General features: G+C 32.8%; 1 pseudogene across 1 annotated transcript in view; it reads right to left on the bottom strand.

Annotated features, from left to right (window-relative positions):
- The window catches only part of LOC143234276 (adenylate cyclase 1-like), a 100,933-nt pseudogene that overhangs the window by 29,181 nt on the left and 58,469 nt on the right, over positions 1-13,283 (bottom strand). The window contains exons 5-8 of the transcript XR_013018574.1: positions 12,246-12,405; positions 10,212-10,356; positions 9,486-9,671; positions 1,394-1,434 (exon numbers count right to left, since the gene is read on the bottom strand). The product of XR_013018574.1 is annotated as an adenylate cyclase 1-like (transcript). The remainder of the gene's footprint in view (positions 1-1,393; positions 1,435-9,485; positions 9,672-10,211; positions 10,357-12,245; positions 12,406-13,283) is intronic.

Below are 13,283 nucleotides of genomic sequence, written 5' to 3'. Positions count from 1 at the left end.
TTGCGATAAAAAATAAATGATGGAAAAAGTTGAATCCTAAACTCGAGCTGGCCGTAATTGTGCTGTCCACCGGCCACATGTGGCCAGTGGTCATAGAGTTGCCCACCCCTGGCCTGTACTTAACTTTTATTTATCCACACATGTCATTTCGGTCCTGACATTAGTGAATGCTATTTTAACACTACTGCCGAGAAAAGAAAGACTGCCTGTTTTTGTATGTGGTTTTGTCTTATCGGTATTACGCTAGATTAGCACTGTGTAATTGGTTTGATGACAACGAATCACAGTGTAAACTATCAACACGTGCGTGTGGTTTGCTGCATTTGAATTCAAAAGAAAATAAAGGGAGAAATCCATAACATTTAATTTTTTTATATACATTTCATTCCTTATTTCTATAGTTACTTCCAATGTTAACTGGTGCGAAAAGATATATATATATAATTTGTAGGTTTCTTGTTTTAGAAGTTTTATCATAACCGTTTCTAATTTTAAGCTGATACTCTTGATAAATAATCATTAGCACCCAATGTCAATTCTTGCCCTATTTTTGTTTAACAGAATAGAGCAAATACATTCAACAGAATAGAGGAAATACATTCCCAAGTACAAAGTGAATTTTTGCAACAATGAGACACAAAACATGAATCCACAAATTCATAGTCCGAGCAATGCTATTCATAGGACACACCTGTCCTGATTAGTAGATATCGAACAGTCACGACAGATCACAAGAAAAACCTGGAGAGCTGGCAATCGTGTCGCTTTCTTGAGGTGAAATCAATTTTCAATATTTTCACTTTACAGTTCTTTGACATACATAGCATGTTGATATATTCGTGTAATTTTTAATACATATATATTTTGCCAAAATATGGTGCCTCATACAACGGCTTTCATTTTCTTTCTATCAAGTACAAACTTTTAGTTTGTACCGTTTCCTTCTCTTGACCAATTTGAGATCTAATTACAGTTTTGGACTCAGGGTGTCATAGCGTTTCTGTTGATATATTTGACCATACCCGAAGTCTTATGGAATAATTTACTCTAATCCTGACTAAAAAAAAAATTGAATTTGAGGCTAGGTCTTGATGAGTGATAAAATCGGGTATACGCGTACCTCACGCTAAGTATTAGCAGCGCACAAAAATATAGTTAATAAAAAGGTTTTTTTTTATAGATTAAATTATTCTAATCCTGCTTAAAATAATTGCAAATGCCGCGGTTTTTGAGGATTCTCTCTTGTTTTAATCTAAGATTTCTCTGCAACAAAATTATCAAAAATTGTGCAATTAAAACAGTAACTTGTAATTTTGACAATGCAATTTCATCGAATTGAAATTGTAGTAAGGTCCCTGTAGCGACTTTCGTAGAACAAGAAGGGAGTACCCACCTCCTTTTGAATGGTTTTCGGAACATATCCGTCATCTTCGGCTGAAATTAAAATAACAGTAAACAGTAGTTAATGCTGTAAATATAAAAATAATTATCTGGTTTTCAGATCTTCTTTTTCTGCTTAAGTGTAAAAAATATTAGTAATCCTTTTAGACTATAAAATATATAAATTAGACTTTTGCACACGTGTTCAAAGGAAAATTCTAACATCTGACATAGATATAAAACTTCTAAATCATTTACACGTCTATTTTAATTGTGTAATTTCAAGAACACGCGACGGTGAAATATATTTGAGTAACGAGATACTGATTCTTTGATTTCTTCAGTATTTTAAGGTCATTTAAGGCCACAGACCATTGTTCACACGTGCTAGAATAGGATTTTCAAAAAGAAAAATTAGAATAACGTTGTCTACACTATATATTATCTTGTACCTCTTGTACAAAATACGTATCCACTGGAAACTTAGATTGTATTATAGATACCTCAGTCACAGCTTGTTACGTTTTCCAGAAAATTATTAAATATGCTTTAATAACAGCTTGTTACATTTTACAGAAATTTATCATACGTACTTCAGTAACAGTTTGTCACACTTTTAAGAAATTTATCATACGTACCTTAGTAACAGTTTGTCACACCTTTAAGAAATTTATCATACGTACCTTAGTAACAGTTTGTCACACCTTTAAGAAATTTATCATACGTACCTTAGTAACAGTTTGTCACACCTTTAAGAAATTTATCATACGTATTTCAGTAACAGTTTGTCACGCCTTTAAGAAACTTATTATATGTACCTTAGTAACAGTTTGTCACACCTTTAAGAAATTTATTATATGTACCTTAGTAACAGTTTGTCACACCTTTAAGAAATTTATCATACGTACCTTAGTAACAGTTTGTCACACCTTTAAGAAACTTATTATACGTACCTTAGTAACAGTTTGTCACACCTTTAAGAAATTTATCATACGTACCTTAGTAACAGTTTGTCACGCCTTTAAGAAATTTATTACACGTACCTTAGTAACAGTTTGTCACACCTTTAAGAAATTTATCATACGTACCTTAGTAACAGTTTGTCACACCTTTAAGAAATTTATCATATGTACCTTAGTAACAGTTTGTCACACCTTTAAGAAACTTATTATACGTACCTTAGTAACAGTTTGTCACACCTTTAAGAAATATATCATATGTACCTTAGTAACAGTTTGTCACACCTTTAAGAAATTTATCATACGTACCTTAGTAACAGTTTGTCACACCTTTAAGAAACTTATTATATGTACCTTAGTAACAGTTTGTCACACCTTTAAGAAACTTATTACACGTACTTCAGTAACAGTTTGTCACACCTTTAAGAAATTTATCATATGTACTTCAGTAACAGTTTGTCACACCTTTAAGAAATTTATCATACGTACCTTAGTAACAGTTTGTCACACCTTTAAGAAACTTATTATATGTACCTTAGTAACAGTTTGTCACACCTTTAAGAAACTTATTATATGTACTTCAGTAACAGTTTGTCACACCTTTAAGAAATTTATTATATGTACCTTAGTAACAGTTTGTCACACCTTTAAGAAATTTATCATACGTACCTTAGTAACAGTTTGTCACACCTTTAAGAAATTTATTATACGTACCTTAGTAACAGTTTGTCACACCTTTAAGAAATTTATATCCGTACCTTAGTAACAGTTTGTCACACCTTTAAGAAACTTATTATATGTACCTTAGTAACAGTTTGTCACACCTTTAAGAAATTTATCATCCGTACCTTAGTAACAGTTTGTCACACCTTTAAGAAACTTATTATATGTACCTTAGTAACAGTTTGTCACACCTTTAAGAAACTTATTACATGTACTTCAGTAACAGTTTGTCACGCCTTTAAGAAATTTATCATACGTACCTTAGTAACTGTTTGTCACGCCTTTAAGAAATTTATTATATGTACCTTCAGTAACAGTTTGTCACACCTTTAAGAACTTTATCATACGTACCTTAGTAACAGTTTGTCACACCTTTAAGAAATTTATCATACGTACCTTAGTAACAGTTTGTCACACCTTTAAGAAATTTATCATACGTACCTTAGTAACAGTTTGTCACACCTTTAAGAAACTTATTACATGTACTTCAGTAACAGTTTGTCACACCTTTAAGAAATTTATCATACGTACCTTAGTAACAGTTTGTCACACCTTTAAGAAACTTATTATATGTACCTTAGTAACAGTTTGTCACACCTTTAAGAAACTTATTACATGTACTTCAGTAACAGTTTGTCACACCTTTAAGAAACTTATTATATGTACCTTAGTAACAGTTTGTCACACCTTTAAGAAATTTATTATATGTACCTTAGTAACAGTTTGTCACACCTTTAAGAAACTTATTATATGTACCTTAGTAACAGTTTGTCACACCTTTAAGAAACTTATTACACGTACTTCAGTAACAGTTTGTCACACCTTTAAGAAACTTATCCTATGTACTTCAGTAACAGTTTGTCACACCTTTAAGAAATTTATCATACGTACCTTAGTAACAGTTTGTCACACCTTTAAGAAACTTATTATCTGTACCTTAGTAACAGTTTGTCACACCTTTAAGAAACTTATTACACGTACTTCAGTAACAGTTTGTCACACCTTTAAGAAATTTATTATACGTACCTTAGTAACAGTTTGTCACACCTTTAAGAAACTTATTACACGTACTTCAGTAACAGTTTGTCACGCCTTTAAGAAATTTATTATCCGTACCTCAGTAACAGTTTGTCACACCTTTAAGAAACTTATTATATGTACCTTAGTAACAGTTTGTCACACCTTTAAGAAATTTATCATCCGTACCTCAGTAACAGTTTGTCACACCTTTAAGAAATTTATCATACGTACCTTAGTAACAGTTTGTCACACCTTTAAGAAATTTATCATACGTACCTTAGTAACAGTTTGTCACACCTTTAAGAAATTTATCATACGCACCTTAGTAACAGTTTGTCACACCTTTAAGAAATTTATCATACGTACCTTAGTAACAGTTTGTCACACCTTTAAGAAATTTATCATACGTACCTTAGTAACAGTTTGTCACACCTTTAAGAAACTTATTATATGTACCTTAGTAACAGTTTGTCACACCTTTAAGAAACTTATTATATGTACCTTAGTAACAGTTTGTCACACCTTTAAGAAACTTATTATATGTACCTTAGTAACAGTTTGTCACACCTTTAAGAAATTTATCATATGTACCTTAGTAACAGTTTGTCACACCTTTAAGAAACTTATTATATGTACCTTAGTAACAGTTTGTCACACCTTTAAGAAACTTATTATATGTACCTTAGTAACAGTTTGTCACGCCTTTAAGAAATTTATCATACGTACCTTAGTAACAGTTTGTCACACCTTTAAGAAATTTATTATATGTACTTCAGTAACAGTTTGTCACACCTTTAAGAACTTTATCATACGTACCTTAGTAACAGTTTGTCACACCTTTAAGAAACTTATTACACGTACTTCAGTAACAGTTTGTCACACCTTTAAGAACTTTATCATACGTACCTTAGTAACAGTTTGTCACACCTTAAAGAAACTTATTACACGTACTTCAGTAACAGTTTGTCACACCTTTAAGAAATTTATCATACGTACCTTAGTAACAGTTTGTCACACCTTTAAGAAACTTATTATATGTACCTTAGTAACAGTTTGTCACACCTTTAAGAAATTTATTATAATACCTTAGTAACAGTTTGTCACACCTTTAAGAAACTTATTATATGTACCTTAGTAACAGTTTGTCACACCTTTAAGAAATTTATCATACGTACCTTAGTAACAGTTTGTCACACCTTTAAGAAACTTATTATATGTACCTTAGTAACAGTTTGTCACACCTTTAAGAAATTTATTATACGTACCTTAGTAACAGTTTGTCACACCTTTAAGAAATTTATCATACGTACCTTAGTAACAGTTTGTCACACCTTTAAGAAACTTATTACACGTACTTCAGAAACAGTTTGTCACGCCTTTAAGAAATTTAATATCCGTACCTCAGTAACAGTTTGTCACACCTTTAAGAAACTTATTATATGTTCCTTAGTAACAGTTTGTCACACCTTTAAGAAACTTATTACACGTACTTGAGTAACAGTTTGTCACGCCTTTAAGAAACTTATTATATGTACCTTAGTAACAGTTTGTCACACCTTTAAGAAATTTATCATACGTACCTTAGTAACAGTTTGTCACACCTTTAAGAAATTTATCATACGTACCTTAGTAACAGTTTGTCACACCTTTAAGAAACTTATTACACGTACTTCAGTAACAGTTTGTCACGCCTTTAAGAAATTTAATATCCGTACCTCAGTAACAGTTTGTCACACCTTTAAGAAATTTATCATACGTACCTTAGTAACAGTTTGTCACACCTTTAAGAAACTTATTATATGTACCTTAGTAACAGTTTGTCACACCTTTAAGAAACTTATCATACGTACCTTAGTAACAGTTTGTCACACCTTTAAGAAACTTATTATATGTACCTTAGTAACAGTTTGTCACACCTTTAAGAAACTTATTATATGTACCTTAGTAACAGTTTGTCACACCTTTAAGAAACTTATTATATGTACCTCAGTAACAGTTTGTCACACCTTTAAGAAACTTATTATATGTACCTTAGTAACAGTTTGTCACACCTTTAAGAAATTTATCATACGTACCTTAGTAACAGTTTGTCACACCTTTAAGAAACTTATTATATGTACCTTAGTAACAGTTTGTCACACCTTTAAGAAACTTATTATATGTACCTTAGTAACAGTTTGTCACACCTTTAAGAAATTTATCATACGTACTTTAGTAACAGTTTGTCACACCTTTAAGAAACTTATTACACGTACTTCAGTAACAGTTTGTCACGCCTTTAAGAAATTTAATATCCGTACCTCAGTAACAGTTTGTCACACCTTTAAGAAACTTATTATATGTACCTTAGTAACAGTTTGTCACACCTTTAAGAAATTTATCATCCGTACCTTAGTAACAGTTTGTCACACCTTTAAGAAACTTATTATATGTACCTTAGTAACAGTTTATCACACCTTTAAGAAACTTATTACACGTACTTCAGTAACAGTTTGTCACGCCTTTAAGAAATTTATCATACGTACCTTAGTAACTGTTTGTCACACCTTTAAGAAATTTATTATATGTACTTCAGTAACAGTTTGTCACACCTTTAAGAACTTTATCATACGTACCTTAGTAACAGTTTGTCACTCCTTTAAGAAACTTATTACACGTACTTCAGTAACAGTTTGTCACACCTTTAAGAACTTTATCATACGTACCTTAGTAACAGTTTGTCACACCTTTAAGAAACTTATTACACGTACTTCAGTAACAGTTTGTCACACCTTTAAGAAATTTATCATACGTACCTTAGTAACAGTTTGTCACACCTTTAAGAAACTTATTATATGTACCTTAGTAACAGTTTGTCACACCTTTAAGAAACTTATTACACGTACTTCAGTAACAGTTTGTCACGCCTTTAAGAAATTTATCATATGTACTTCAGTAACAGTTTGTCACACCTTTAAGAAATTTATCATACGTACCTTAGTAACAGTTTGTCACACCTTTAAGAAACTTATTATATGTACCTTAGTAACAGTTTGTCACACCTTTAAGAAACTTATTACACGTACTTCAGTAACAGTTTGTCACACCTTTAAGAAATTTATCATATGTACTTCAGTAACAGTTTGTCACACCTTTAAGAAATTTATCATACGTACCTTAGTAACAGTTTGTCACACCTTTAAGAAACTTATTATCTGTACCTTAGTAACAGTTTGTCACACCTTTAAGAAACTTATTACACGTACTTCAGTAACAGTTTGTCACACCTTTAAGAAATTTATTATACGTACCTTAGTAACAGTTTGTCACACCTTTAAGAAACTTATTACACGTACTTCAGTAACAGTTTGTCTCGCCTTTAAGAAATTTAATATCCGTACCTCAGTAACAGTTTGTCACACCTTTAAGAAACTTATTATATGTACCTTAGTAACAGTTTATCACACCTTTAAGAAATTTATCATCCGTACCTCAGTAACAGTTTGTCACACCTTTAAGAAATTTATCATACGTACCTTAGTAACAGTTTGTCACACCTTTAAGAAACTTATTATATGTACCTTAGTAACAGTTTGTCACACCTTTAAGAAATTTATCATACGCACCTTAGTAACAGTTTGTCACACCTTTAAGAAATTTATCATACGTACCTTAGTAACAGTTTGTCACACCTTTAAGAAACTTATTATATGTACCTTAGTAACAGTTTGTCACACCTTTAAGAAACTTATTATATGTACCTTAGTAACAGTTTGTCACACCTTTAAGAAATTTATCATACGTACTTTAGTAACAGTTTGTCACACCTTTAAGAAACTTATTACACGTACTTCAGTAACAGTTTGTCACGCCTTTAAGAAATTTAATATCCGTACCTCAGTAACAGTTTGTCACACCTTTAAGAACTTTATCATACGTACCTTAGTAACAGTTTGTCACTCCTTTAAGAAACTTATTACACGTACTTCAGTAACAGTTTGTCACACCTTTAAGAACTTTATCATACGTACCTTAGTAACAGTTTGTCACACCTTTAAGAAACTTATTACACGTACTTCAGTAACAGTTTGTCACACCTTTAAGAAATTTATCATACGTACCTTAGTAACAGTTTGTCACACCTTTAAGAAACTTATTATATGTACCTTAGTAACAGTTTGTCACACCTTTAAGAAACTTATTACACGTACTTCAGTAACAGTTTGTCACGCCTTTAAGAAATTTATCATATGTACTTCAGTAACAGTTTGTCACACCTTTAAGAAATTTATCATACGTACCTTAGTAACAGTTTGTCACACCTTTAAGAAACTTATTATATGTACCTTAGTAACAGTTTGTCACACCTTTAAGAAACTTATTACACGTACTTCAGTAACAGTTTGTCACACCTTTAAGAAATTTATCATATGTACTTCAGTAACAGTTTGTCACACCTTTAAGAAATTTATCATACGTACCTTAGTAACAGTTTGTCACACCTTTAAGAAACTTATTATCTGTACCTTAGTAACAGTTTGTCACACCTTTAAGAAACTTATTACACGTACTTCAGTAACAGTTTGTCACACCTTTAAGAAATTTATTATACGTACCTTAGTAACAGTTTGTCACACCTTTAAGAAACTTATTACACGTACTTCAGTAACAGTTTGTCTCGCCTTTAAGAAATTTAATATCCGTACCTCAGTAACAGTTTGTCACACCTTTAAGAAACTTATTATATGTACCTTAGTAACAGTTTATCACACCTTTAAGAAATTTATCATCCGTACCTCAGTAACAGTTTGTCACACCTTTAAGAAATTTATCATACGTACCTTAGTAACAGTTTGTCACACCTTTAAGAAACTTATTATATGTACCTTAGTAACAGTTTGTCACACCTTTAAGAAATTTATCATACGCACCTTAGTAACAGTTTGTCACACCTTTAAGAAATTTATCATACGTACCTTAGTAACAGTTTGTCACACCTTTAAGAAACTTATTATATGTACCTTAGTAACAGTTTGTCACACCTTTAAGAAACTTATTATATGTACCTTAGTAACAGTTTGTCACACCTTTAAGAAATTTATCATACGTACTTTAGTAACAGTTTGTCACACCTTTAAGAAACTTATTACACGTACTTCAGTAACAGTTTGTCACGCCTTTAAGAAATTTAATATCCGTACCTCAGTAACAGTTTGTCACACCTTTAAGAAACTTATTATATGTACCTTAGTAACAGTTTGTCACACCTTTAAGAAATTTATCATCCGTACCTTAGTAACAGTTTGTCACACCTTTAAGAAACTTATTATATGTACCTCAGTAACAGTTTGTCACACGTATAAATATATTTGTTAATTGTGTTATTTCATCTATCTTGTGAAAAGATATAGAACAATGAGATACCTTTTTCACTACAGGTTTTTCAGCCTGTGACTGTGCAGCAGTTATATTTGAGAAAGGAACATCCACGTTAAACTTGATAGAGTGTATCAGTTGAAGCACCACATTAGATACATTCTTAAAGGACAGCTTCCTTTTGCCACCTGGTCCCCTCAGGTGGCGTACATGTAACGTTTTCATTAGAAACATCTGAAAATAACAAAACAAGACAGGCTAAGTTAGTAGTTCTTTACAGAGTCAGCTTGTATCTATCTGGGGGAAACATGAAGAGACCAAGAAGATAAGGAAAGAATGAATAAAATAATTGTAAATCAAATTTCTCTACAATTACCGCTTTATTTAGTATTTCTGTTTACTAACAGTGGTCCTGTAGATCTAAGTTAACTTCAGATTACTTGCAGATGCACATTTCTTTTCTTCGTTTAGAACAAAAAAACACCTACATTATCTTGATCTGTGCTGAGAATCTAATAAATGGTTTCATTAAATTTCCTAAAGTTAATCCCTCCATAGCACAGACGTCGCTACGCATTTAAAAGATTCCACTCTCGAACCCATAGACGCTGGAATTGTCGGCATTTCAATGTGAAATCGATGAAAATGGTTTTCTATTTTAATTTTTCGAGACACCAACAGGGGGATTCGGGGGTACTGTCAAGTAGAACCTGGGCGCAACGACGTCTCTACTGCAGAAAATGAGAAACAAGTGGCATATTAACCACAGCTTGCCTTTCTTCGTGAAGAAGGCGGGATAATGAAGTATGTTTGGATATTTTGTTCCCTTAAGTAGGAGTTTCGGCTGCCTCCATTGCCTGGCACTACTTCGTATTCATTTCGTAGAAAATCTAGTGTTGCTTGGGTGATGTGAACCCGTCTGTAGACGAAAAAATACAAGATAAACCAGTATAGCATGCTGATATTATTGATAAACATGATTTAAGTTCTGTAAAATTTACTTTCACCTCTTTCATTTGAAACATGATGGAAAAGATTCAAATACTTTTAAAACCGTGACGTCACAGATTCAAAAATCACACGAACTAAAATTTTGTATTCTAATTCGTCCTTTTTGTTTCAAACTAAAAGTCCTATGCAATACGTGTTCCTTTTCGAAATATGATTAACCATTTGGACATTATTCAGATATGACGAAACTCACAGTTTTACACCATTGTTTACTTTTTTTTCTTCTGAAATTAGACACCTGAACAGCGAACGTTATGTTTGAAACTTTCTGTATTATTCAGAAGTTGAGAGATATATTATTTCGATTTGTTTGTTTGTTTTGAATTTCGCGCAAAGCTACTCGAGGGCTATCTGCGTTAGTCGTCCATAATCTAGCAGTGTAAGACTAGAGGGAAGGCAGCTAGTCATCACCACCCACCGCCAACTCTTGGGCTACTCTTTTACCAACGACTAGTGGGATTGACTGTTATATTATAATGCCCCCTCGGCTGAAAGGGCGAGCATGTTTGGTGTGACGAGGATTCGAACCCGAGATCCTCAGATTACAAGTCGAGTGCCTTAACCACTTGGCCATGCCGGGCCTATTATTTCGATATCGAGTCTCTTGTGTTATAATAAATTCGTCGTATTTCAAGGATAAATTTAAACTTTTTTTAAAGCGGACGTTTATTAGTTATTGTTCAAACTGAGTGTTTTAACCAAGAATGTGTTTGACTGGTGTGAATTTCGCGCAAAGCTACACAAGGACTACCTGTGCTAGCCGTCCCTAATTTAGTATTGTGAGACTAGAGGGAAGAAAGCTGGTCATTTCTACCCACCGCCAACTCTTGGGCTATTCTTTCACCAACGAATAACGGGATTCACAGGTAACATTATAACGCCCAACAGCTGAAAGTGCGAGTGTGTTTGATGGACTGGGATTCGAACCTGCGACCTTTAGATTTCGAGTCAAGCACCTTCACCATCTGGCCATGCCGGGCCACTAATGTGTGGTTTGCCCCCCCCCAGTGGCACAACGATATGCTTGTGGATTCACACCGCTAAAAACCGGGTTTCGATACCTTTGGTCAGCAGAGCACAGATGGCCCATTGTGTAACTTTGTGATTTTTTCCAAACAAACAAATATCTGGTTGTGATTTTATTTTTATATACTTTTGTCACCACACAGACACTTTACTTGTCTATACACCCATCAGTTATTGAAATTTCAAATTGAGTATGTATTTTGTTTCTTTTATTTTTTAAATTTAAGATATTATTTGATTCTTACAGAAGTCATTGCAATAAATATCCGAAAGTTACCATACGTTTTGTAATAAGTTCATTGTTTTAACTTAATATTTTCTTAATTTAGATGTTTATAATAGATTATTACTGAACATTTACCTGAAAGTATAGGCTTTTTATATGATGAAGAATTATTTTACAAATATCTATTTGACGAGTAACTTTGATTGTGGGACTTACGGACTGCTAACAAAGAAAAAATCTCAAAAGCAGTTGTGAGCTGTTTTCCTTTTATTGTTTATTCCTATCTTTTTCCTAATCATTTTTTTAAAAAGTTGCCCGTTTTTTTTTGAAACCATACTCAAAGTATCTCTTATCAAGAAGTATCAAACTTAACTGTTATCAAAATAGGATAAAAAAAAGGCACAAACAAATTTAGATCAAATGAAAATCTGGAACTACTTAATGTGAATATAAGTTGATCACTTCTCGAGTTACGTTTGAACAAACACAAATATTACAGTCTTTAGGGTAATGAAGAACAAAACTGGATTAAGCCAATAGCCTACCCAGGTTCTCCCCCCAGCTTCCATGTTATTAGCTAATGTAACATCATTGCTCCATACATCGTACTGCCATTTTCTTAAGCCTAAGACACCACAGAGTACTCGACCAGTATGGATTCCAACGCGCATGTTCAGTTGAACGTCCGTAGTCTCTACCACTGAGCTGTTATAATGAGAAAATAAAACTTTTGTAATGGTAATATTGTTGCTCAATGTCATTAGGCTTAATAAAGATAGGGCTATAACTATGTTAGCTACCAACAGGCTTAACAAACAAATGGCGATATCGTTGTTAGTTGTGATTAGGCTTAACACTCCTACGAAAAGTGGGGCCTAATAGGCCCCAGAGCAACTTGAAAGGTTATTAATATTAGGCTAATAAATTTGTATTTAAATGAAATTGCCATTTCATTTGATGAAATGGGCCTATTAGGCCCCACTTTTCGTAGGAGTGTTAAAAAAGAAAGGGCGATAACGCTGTTAACTACCAACAGGTTTAACAAACAAAAGGCGATATCATTGTTACCTGTTATTAGGTTTAACAAAGAAATGGCGATAACGCTGTTAATTACCAATACGCTCAACAAATAAAAAGGTGTTATCATTGCTGGTTGTCATTTGGCTTAATAATGAAATGACGATAGATATATTAATTCAACGCCGCTTGAAACAATTCATTAATTTAAATTGGCCACCCTTCATTCTTCTGGATAATTTCAACTCATGAGAAAGAACTATTTTCCCTTGTGCATTTTCGCTATCTCTAGGCGCTAAGTGCGTACTCTCTTTAAATTTATTTCTCTAGTAGTTTAGAAAAACGTATCCGCTGGCGAGCATTTTGTACAGGAACTTATTTATCATTTGACGGCAACAAACGAAAAAGCAATCCTATTAACACAAACAAAAAAAGAGAAGACCACGTTTTTGAGCTGCTTTCTTTAACCATCCATTTTATTTTATTTTTCATTTATTTAAGAATCTACACATAAATCACTGCTGCAAGGGCCGCATAAGCAAGCCAAAATATTCAGTTAAAGCTGT

Source organism: Tachypleus tridentatus, chromosome 12 (assembly GCF_004210375.1).
Source record: "Tachypleus tridentatus isolate NWPU-2018 chromosome 12, ASM421037v1, whole genome shotgun sequence".
NCBI classification, from domain to species: domain Eukaryota; kingdom Metazoa; phylum Arthropoda; class Merostomata; order Xiphosura; family Limulidae; genus Tachypleus; species Tachypleus tridentatus.
The sequence above is the reverse complement of the archived record's forward strand: the minus strand, read 5'-3'. Positions and strand labels throughout refer to the sequence as shown.